Here is a 9298-nt window from a genome sequence, read left to right as displayed (position 1 = left end):
GATTATGATTAGTTAAGAAAAAACTAAAGGGTGTCGGGAAAAGTACTGTTGACCCATACTCATGGTACTGTTGATTACAATGGTAACTTACCCTTTTTTGTTGTATTTTGATATTTCAATTTAATTTTTCCAATTTGCTCTTTGAAGTTGCATTTTTTTGGATTTTGACTTCACTATCTATTTTGGATTCTCAGTTTATGATATCTCATGATGTTGGAAAAAAAAAATTGCCCGTTTGGATTAATTAAATGAGATTTTATTGATTTAAAATAATTAAAGTTATTGAAACTGAATTTGAATGATATGTAAATATTTAATTTTTTTTAAGAGTTTATTTGTTTTTGTGTTTCAAAAATATTTTTAAAAAGATTTGAAAATTTACTATTGTTATTTTTGCTTTTAATTATTTTTGTGTTTTCGGAATGTTTTGATGTATTGATGTTAAAAATAAATTTTAAAAAATAAAAAATATTATTTTAATATATTTTCAAGCAAAAAAATATTTGAAAACCATCTTGGATTATCCTATTACAAATGGACTCTAAATAATCAAGTGCTAAATTGCATTAGAAGATCAACCCTTTTATTATTTTTTCCCGATCACTCAATTTCTTCCTTTTTTTCTTCCTTCAAGTTAATCCTTTTAAATTTAGTTTTTTTGGGGTTATACTTAACAGAGGTTTTTTTGGTCAGGGGACGAAGGCTAGCGCCTGTTATCTGATATTTGATGTTTTCTTTCTCCGATGTGTCAGTCTATCCTTGTTCAAATGGCAGGCTTTTCGCCACCTTAGGAAATTCATGGCTTTCTTGTTCCGGTGGTGATTTAAAATATTTTTTATTTAAAAATAAATTTATTTTATTTTTTTAAAATTATTTTTAATATTAATATATTAAGACGATTTAAAAACATAAAAAAAAATTATATTTTTAAAAAACATGGTATATACCGTGTTCCAAACACTTTTAAATTCTCCATCTTTCCCAGAAGTTGTATTGTGGCTTAGGGTTATTTACATGAGCTTTTCTCCGGAGTCCATTTGTTTTAAGACAAATGTAAATGAGCACGAAAACTAAATTCAGGTGATATAGTTGGAATGGCAATTCCAAGTCATCATCTTTCTGTCCCATGCTTTCATGTCAGAATAGCAATCCATGGTTGTTATTAAATACAATTCAGAGGTGACCTATTAAGTAGCTATTTCCAGGTCAGTTCGAGAAAAAAAAACTAAAAATAAATTTAAATTATAATATCCCATATAAAAAAATTAAAGAAATATATATATATATATATATATATAGCTTTTCTATAAAAAAAAATTAAAAAATAATTCATATGAATGAATGTTGTATCTATAGTTATTATTACACGTGGAAAAATTGATAAACACTTCATAAAAATATAAGTTATAAAAAAAATACATGGAGCAAAGTATTCATAAATTATTTTTATATTTTTTAGGTTTATTAAAAAAATATATAAAAAAAGACACTGGTTCTCACTCGGGTTTTGAGTTAACCAAGTAGATTGCAAGTTAGGGTTTTGACCATCTAAAACATGGTCAACTCATCAAATTAGACTGGTTTTTATATATTGTACATATCTTGTATTTGAATTCTAAGCAATCCGTTAAATATATTGTACATATCTTATATTTGAATTCTAAGATTTTCTTTTGCTTTGTTTTCTTTCATCCACAACATTTTTCCACAAAAAAATAAAGAACTGTCTATGACATTGAACATTCCTGGATTTGAAGCAGTTGACAGTGCATTGTGGTCCTCTTTTATCCTCTCTAGGGCTACAATCTCTTGAGTTTTTCAAAGGACGAGGTCAATATACCTAATCAAAGATCGGATGGATCTAGACTGCAGTCCTGTTCGGGGCTTTCTAGTGGGGTTAGGAAGACCAGAAAAGAGGGCCCCATCGTTTGAGATCGATCGTCAGTTCAACCAACAGCTCAACAACTGCCATGAATGGCTATGTCTTTCTCCAATAATTAATACCCTATCTCATATGTGCACCTCTTATTTCATGGCAAGCCATGGACAGGTCATTGTTTCAGGCCATTAAAATAACAGTGTTCGAGTTTTTTCCCAACTTAAAATAATAGCATTGATCTTGGCCCTCGAGTCTCATTTTGCGATCATTGACCAGGAATCAAGAAATTCACAAAAACCAGGCAAACACCTTCTCCTATTATCAACATGTGCTCTAAGAAATCGATGCCAGCAATTTGTCAAATAAATAATAAAATTGCCAGTGGTTGGATGCTGGTTCTTGTTTCTCAGGCCAAGTGCATATCCCTTGTCTCGTTGAATAACTTATAAACAGACGTGCAGAAAGAGTCAAACTGTACATTTCACTATACCATGCTCTTACCTCTACTAGTAGGCATAAGACATGCATGGGTGCTTGTATTTTAAGCCTTCAAGGACCACAGCTTGAGAGGCCCAGCAATAAAATATATCTGGGTCAGAGCTTGAGCGCCGTTTACGTTTGTGAAATTCTTTATGCGTTGATGCTGATAGTTTTTTTTTTCTTTTTTTTTTGCTGGCAGCACGCAAATGGACATGATTTCATGTATATACGCAGTGTTTATTTTTACAGGGGACAATTTATTTGGTCTTTGTCTTATCCACCGAGAATTATTCATGTGTGTGAACAGAGCATAAAGAAAGCTTTGGTCTCTTTTCAAGTTCAGGTGGGGCAAATATGGCGTGGCAATGGCAATCAGGCTGGATTTCTTGGAAGAGGAAAGGCAGGTTTTCTCTTAGATTATCTCTTTAATGGTCCGTCAAATTGATCGGTGTTCCAGTCTTGCAATTATTGAGACGCGGCTGTCCAGCAAATGCTGAGGGACGAGGAAAAGCCTATCCCCTGAAATAATTAACTTGAAAGAGCACGAGTCACGAGAGGGGGAGGGGGAGGGGGAGGGGGAGGGGGAGGGTTAGCTATTTGGACAATACGAGAGAGGTGGGTGGGTCTATTGACACATCTTAGCTGTGGGTTCAAAAAACAAAATGTATTTATTAGCCTATTCTATTAAAATTACTAGCAGTAGTAGGGGAGTGTTTGTTCTTTTTGTTGCTTGTTATAGATTGTTTTATATATATATATGATTTTAATATGTTGATATTAAATAAAAAAAATATTTTAATATGTTGTTAATTAAAAAATAATTTTATCAAAAACATAGTTTTTATACTTACGAAGTAGAAATTATATATTGTGTGTGCATGTATGGATGGAACTTTCATCTACAAAATTTTCTGCTAATTAAAGACATGTTCATTTTTATGTTTTAAAAGTGATTTGAAAAAATTAATATATATATATTAATGATTTTAATATGTTGATATTAAATAAAAAAATATTTTAATATGTTGTTAATTAAAAAATAATTTTATCAAAAACATAGTTTTTATACTTACGAAGTAGAAATTATATATTGTGTGTGCATGTATGGATGGAACTTTCATCTACAAAATTTTCTGCTAATTAAAGACATGTTCATTTTTATGTTTTAAAAGTGATTTGAAAAAATTAATATTTTATTTTTATTTTAAATTAATTATTTTTTAGTATTTTTATATTGTTTTGATGTCCAAAATAATTTTTTAAAAATAAAAAACATATATTATTTTAATATATTTCTAAATAAAAAATACTTTAAAATACAACCACTTACACACTTTTAGTCACTTCAAGAAAATAAAAATAAAAAGTTTGCATGGTAAAGGGTGTTTTAAAAAAAACTCAATTGAAAATGACAGTGCACCTACAAAAAATAATTAGAAACCTCCAAAAGAAATACGATTCAAAATACATTAATAAGTTGAGCAAATTAAAAAGTTATGCACTTATTAATAAGTTGAGTTGCGAGGTACGATAAGATCGAATCTGTTCATATGATAAAAATAATTTATTTCAAAAAGCTTGTTAAAAAACAAATTGGTTAACTCTTTTTTTTTTTAATTCTTTCTAAAAAGACAAATCCATGTTTCTCTGTTATCGAGGATTTTGTTCTTGGATTTTTTAACCGATCAAATTGATAAGTCAAATCTAATATAGAAAAACTTACAAATTAATTAATATATGCTCCCTTCTTCGAGAAGAATTCCTAAAAAAAAAATAGGGAATTAAGAAGCAAATAACAACATGATCCTTTATGTTCCGTTCTCAACACTCCTTCTCTTTCATAGGAAATCACATTTTTGTGCTCACTTGTTCATGTTCATCAAGTCAATGCTACTAGAAGATAGATGTTTGTTTGGTATTGTAATCGTGATTATTTTTTAAAATATTTTTTATTTAAAAATATTTTTTTTATTATTTAAAATTTATTTTTAACATTATCGCATCAACAAATATAAAATTAAATTTTATCAAAAAATATTTTTAAAACATATAAAAAAAAACATGCTAGAGAGCAGAATCCACACGTGAGGCAGGGTGGTTTTGCTGTTTAAGAGAGATTCTCTTGCCATTTACAACTAAGTATGGTATCTTTTGTAATAATTAAAGGCTTCGTTGTCTTCATCTATGTTGTTTAAGTGGAGAAAAACAGCATACGCCCTTGTGTCTTGGGTCCAAGTTGTTAAGAAAGACATCTCTCTCACACCATTTTTTTTTCAAGGGCTTGCAAGAGACAACCGAACACTTCCATTTCGCTAGAAAACATGGTTTCGTTGTTGAAAGCTTTCTTGTATGATTCTTGAAAATCGAGGGTCGTAACTCGTAAGATACATTTCATCCATCCTTAATTATTTATCTGTGCTATATTATGGGTCACATCAAAGTATTTTTTAATGCAAATTTTTTAGGCATTACTAACTTGTTTTCTAGTAGATAAAAAATTTAAATCATGTCGGGGTTCATTCGATATAACCCGATTGACTTGAAAGATTTAAAAACAATTTAGATGGTCAATAAAAATATATTTTAACTCCAAAAGATTTCAAGACAATATGTTTTTTTAATACTACAATGATAATAAATTAAATTTATCCGGATTAATCTAAGTCAACATACCAAATTTATAGTCCAAGTCATAAGACCGTAATAACCTTATAAAAAAAATAAAAAAATTATGAAATCCTAATTTCTAATCAATCCAATGTTAAATAGTGAAGTTGAAAAAAAATCAATTATAAAAAATAATTCAAGTCAACTCAAGTTAACTTATCAAACTTGTAACCAGGATCATGAAACAAAAATAACCCCATAAATAAAAATTAAAACAAATTATGAATCTCGATTCATTATCAACATAATATTAAATGATAAAATTAAAAAAAACAAAAAAAACCGAATCAACCTAGTTAAATTGTTAAACTAGTGACTTGGTTTCAAGACAACGATGACTCTATAGAAATCAATTATAAAGTTCAATCCCGGTAAAACTAATAATGAAATATAAATCAAGTTATGAAGTTAAATAATGAATAAATTAAATATTGAATAATAAAATTAAAAAACAAAAATTAAATTAAAAAAAGTCAAGTTATTATTTCCAACGAACTGTGATATGTGAAAAGGTATAAAGTGAATTCAATTTTTTTGTTTTGTTTTTGTTAATGTCAAATGTTATGTAAATTCTTGTAATAAAGGATAATTCGTTGATTCCTATCCCGAGACATCAAAGAAGTAAAATACCGATACTATTACCATTAATTAATCAATTTGTTCAGATATAAGCATAATCGTAGCAAATTAACAAAAACCTAAAACTCCTTTTTTAAGTTATTGTACCATTTTTCAGTAAATACTATGGATTACAATAGTAATCATCAATAATAATTTTTTTCTTTGTCTTTCAGTATTTGTATATTTTGATCATTTAATTTATTTTTTATATTTTTATTTTAAGTCTTTAACATTGCAATAATACAAGTTTGTGCTTGAGAGACTATTTTTTCTGCTTATAAATAGGGATGTTGAAGAAATATTTGCTTTTTGATTGATGTTCGATTTCGCAAATTGAAATTCAATTTTATTGGTTTAGAGTAGCTAAATGTTTGGGGACCAAGTTTCAAGCTTTGAAAAATACAAGGCCTTTTTAATTTTTTTTTAATTAGGAATTGGGTTGCATAGGCAAGGGAAAAACTCAAGTTATTTATTCCGGTTACTAAACTTTTTTTGAAAATGATCCTTCCAAATTTAGTATTTTAAAGAATTTATTTAACGGTTTATTTTAGTTGCCTAGATATAATGATTTTACAATATCAACAAAAAATTCTAGAGCTGGTTGATATTTGATTTGTCAAAATAAAACTAAAGTATGTTGATTTAGAGTAATTAGTTATTGAGGACCAATTTTTACACCAAGACAAAGACAGGGGACTACAGTTAACGAGCACCTTAGATTGGTTAGTGCATACAATACACACGCCACCATGTGAAGGAGCTTGCAACACTATGGTGACACATGTGAGTTTCTCCGGTGGAGAAACACCTTGTTCCACGATGGCATTGAAAGCTTCATGCCATGTGCTTTCGTTTGGAAAAACACGGGTAACATGAAGATCAATGGTTTGTTGGTGATGCCATTTTTTTTTTCTTTCTTTTCTTTTTTATTTTCTTGAAATTCACACTAATCTATCAATGATTTAGAGTTGTCCTTTCATTTTATTATCATTTCAAATTTGATTCTCATTTTTTTTATTGCTAATTTTTCTTTTGGGTCCTTTTGTATAATTTATCTTTTTTTTCAATTTCATTCTTCAATTCAAAATTTTAAGTTGTCATCTCATTTTTTTTCTTCAGATTTGTTTCTTATTCTTTTGATTGTTATTGTTTTTCCCTTTTGTATTATTTTTTTTGAATTTCATCATTCAATTCAAAACTATAAGTTGTCCTTTCAGTTTTTTTTTTTCAAATTTGGTTTTCATATTTTTATTGTTATTTTCAATCTTAAAACCTGAGTTATGGGTTTGAAAAGCTAGCCTGGGTTGACATTAATATTTTTTTTAGGGTTGATTTTTTTATTGATTTTCTTTTTCAATTTCTTCCTTCAACATTGAGTTTTTTAAGGAATTAGAAATTATGATTTTCTTTGGTTTCCTTTCTTTAGGGTGATCATGGTCTTAAGACCTAGCCATGGGGTTGGTGGGTTATCTTTGATTGATTTAATATTTTTTTTAAATAATGTTTTTATTTTTAGATTCATCCATAAATACTAGGTTGGTTTTAGAATTACGCTTCATAAATTTTCTTATTTTTCCTTCTCTTTGATTATCCTATTCGCATGGTCCAGGCAACAGGGGTTTGTGGGCTTATCTAGGTTTGCAGGGTTTTCTTTGTTCCTTTTTGTTAATTGATTTATTTCTAATTTCATAATTTTACCTTGAGTTTGTTGGGAATTGAGCTTTGTAATTTTTTTTTATTTTTTATTGGGTTATCCTAACCTTATGAACCGGATCACGAGTTTTGCATGATAACTCGGGTTGACATAGGCAATTATTGTTATTTTTTTTAATTTTTTCATTCCGTATTGGATTGGCTAAGAATTAAGTTTTTTTTTTTTTGGCAAGCATTCTTTTTGTGCATATTATTATGAGCACTTCTTTTGGTTTAATGTAGTCGATTTACTAATATTGTTGCCTGTTTTTTCATCACTTCTTTTGTGCATTTAGTGAGAGGGTTGAGAGTTTTTCACGTGGAGAGGAAAATAAAATGTATTGAGATGAAGAAATCGTTCGAACCCAGAAGGAAGAAATCTAATATAACTTGCATATCAGGGACCACAATTTTATTTTATTTTTATTTTAAAGCCACGTTATGTAAAAATATGCTGAAATGTTTTGAAACATAGATCTATGGAGGAATTTTTTATACTCGGTCGGAGTGGGTTGTGGTCTCTACCAGCATTGCTGGATCCATCGATAGTTGTTTCGAGGGAAATATAGTTTTTTCATCATAAAAAAAACAGAGAATGTCTCCTTCTATTGTCTACAAATCTCCCCCCCTACTCTCCACAGCACACGTCTTTGCCTCTTTTCTGGATCCTCTTAATTATAAGAACAATATAATTAGTATGATCCATAGATCTTATATATAACATTCGTTTTTTTTTATATATACTTATGGTTTATGATGGAATTTTTCAAATTATTGTTAATTTGTTATCATTATTTGGATTAAAAAATAAAAATTTATTTGATTCATATTTTATTGTAGTCATCATGAGATACATATCATTACCATTTTTTTTTTATTAAAAACTACATGAACTTAGTCAAATAATTTTTTTTTGTTGTATATGATTTTATATATATTTGTATCTTTTATGTTTTTGAACTGTGTTACAAATTCTAATAATTGTGTTTATTTTTACATAGAAAAAATTGATTTTTAATCATGAGCGAAAAAACATGTCATTCAAGTGTTATGCAATCTTGAATTTTTATTGGCATGCAATGAAATGAGTATGGTTTAAAAAGAATGGTTATGGATGTGACTGACACAGATGAATTTTTCGATAAATAAAAAGTTGTTTTAGGAAGGAAGATGGAGCATAGCTTGGATTGATTTATGGCGAGGGAGATGAGGCAATATATGGAGTGGAAGAGATGAATTGTGTGGCGTGATGAAGATGGAGGAGTTGTCGTGAATTTCCTGGGCGGTGATCTTAAAAGCGTTGGGTTGTGGTTAGGCAAGAAGTCTCGGGTCAATGGCCGTGCAAGGTAAAAGGATGGTGGAGATGGGGGGCAGGTTTTTGCTTGGTGAAATTGGGGAAAAAGATGATAAAGAGGATGGTTTTCTGGGGATTGATTTTTAGGAACAAAAGAGAGGGTTTTTCAGTGTTTTTTTTTTTAAATCTCTCCTTTAATCTCATATATTGTGTCACTCCTCTATTTATATTGTATGAGATCTCTACAAAATAAAAAATAAAACTATATAAAAAAAGATTATGAGTCAATTATATTAATTTGTTTTTACAATGGATTCTCAATTAATTAATTGTTTTTTCTTGATATAGTATCTCCTTTTTTACCTGGATTCTCCAATTTATTTTTTATATATATATTTTTGCACAATCTCTCCTTTTTTTGATTGAAAATATAAATTTTGAAAAACACACAGAAAGATTGAGAGTAAAAATGGATTATCACACCTCCCTCCGTCTTAATTTTTCTTAATAATATCCTAAGAAATTGGTGTCTCGTTCTCTTTGTTTTCTTAAAAAAAAACTGTTAAAAATAAAGGTGAAAAAAAACTAAAAAATCAATTAAATCAAGAAAATTAAAAAAAATAACCAAAGAGAGAATTGGTGTCTTGTACTCTTTGTTTTTTTAA

The sequence above is a fragment of the Populus nigra genome, chromosome 4, assembly GCF_951802175.1.
Source record: "Populus nigra chromosome 4, ddPopNigr1.1, whole genome shotgun sequence".
Taxonomy (NCBI): Eukaryota; Viridiplantae; Streptophyta; class Magnoliopsida; order Malpighiales; family Salicaceae; genus Populus; species Populus nigra.
Note: the sequence above shows the minus strand (reverse complement) of the source record.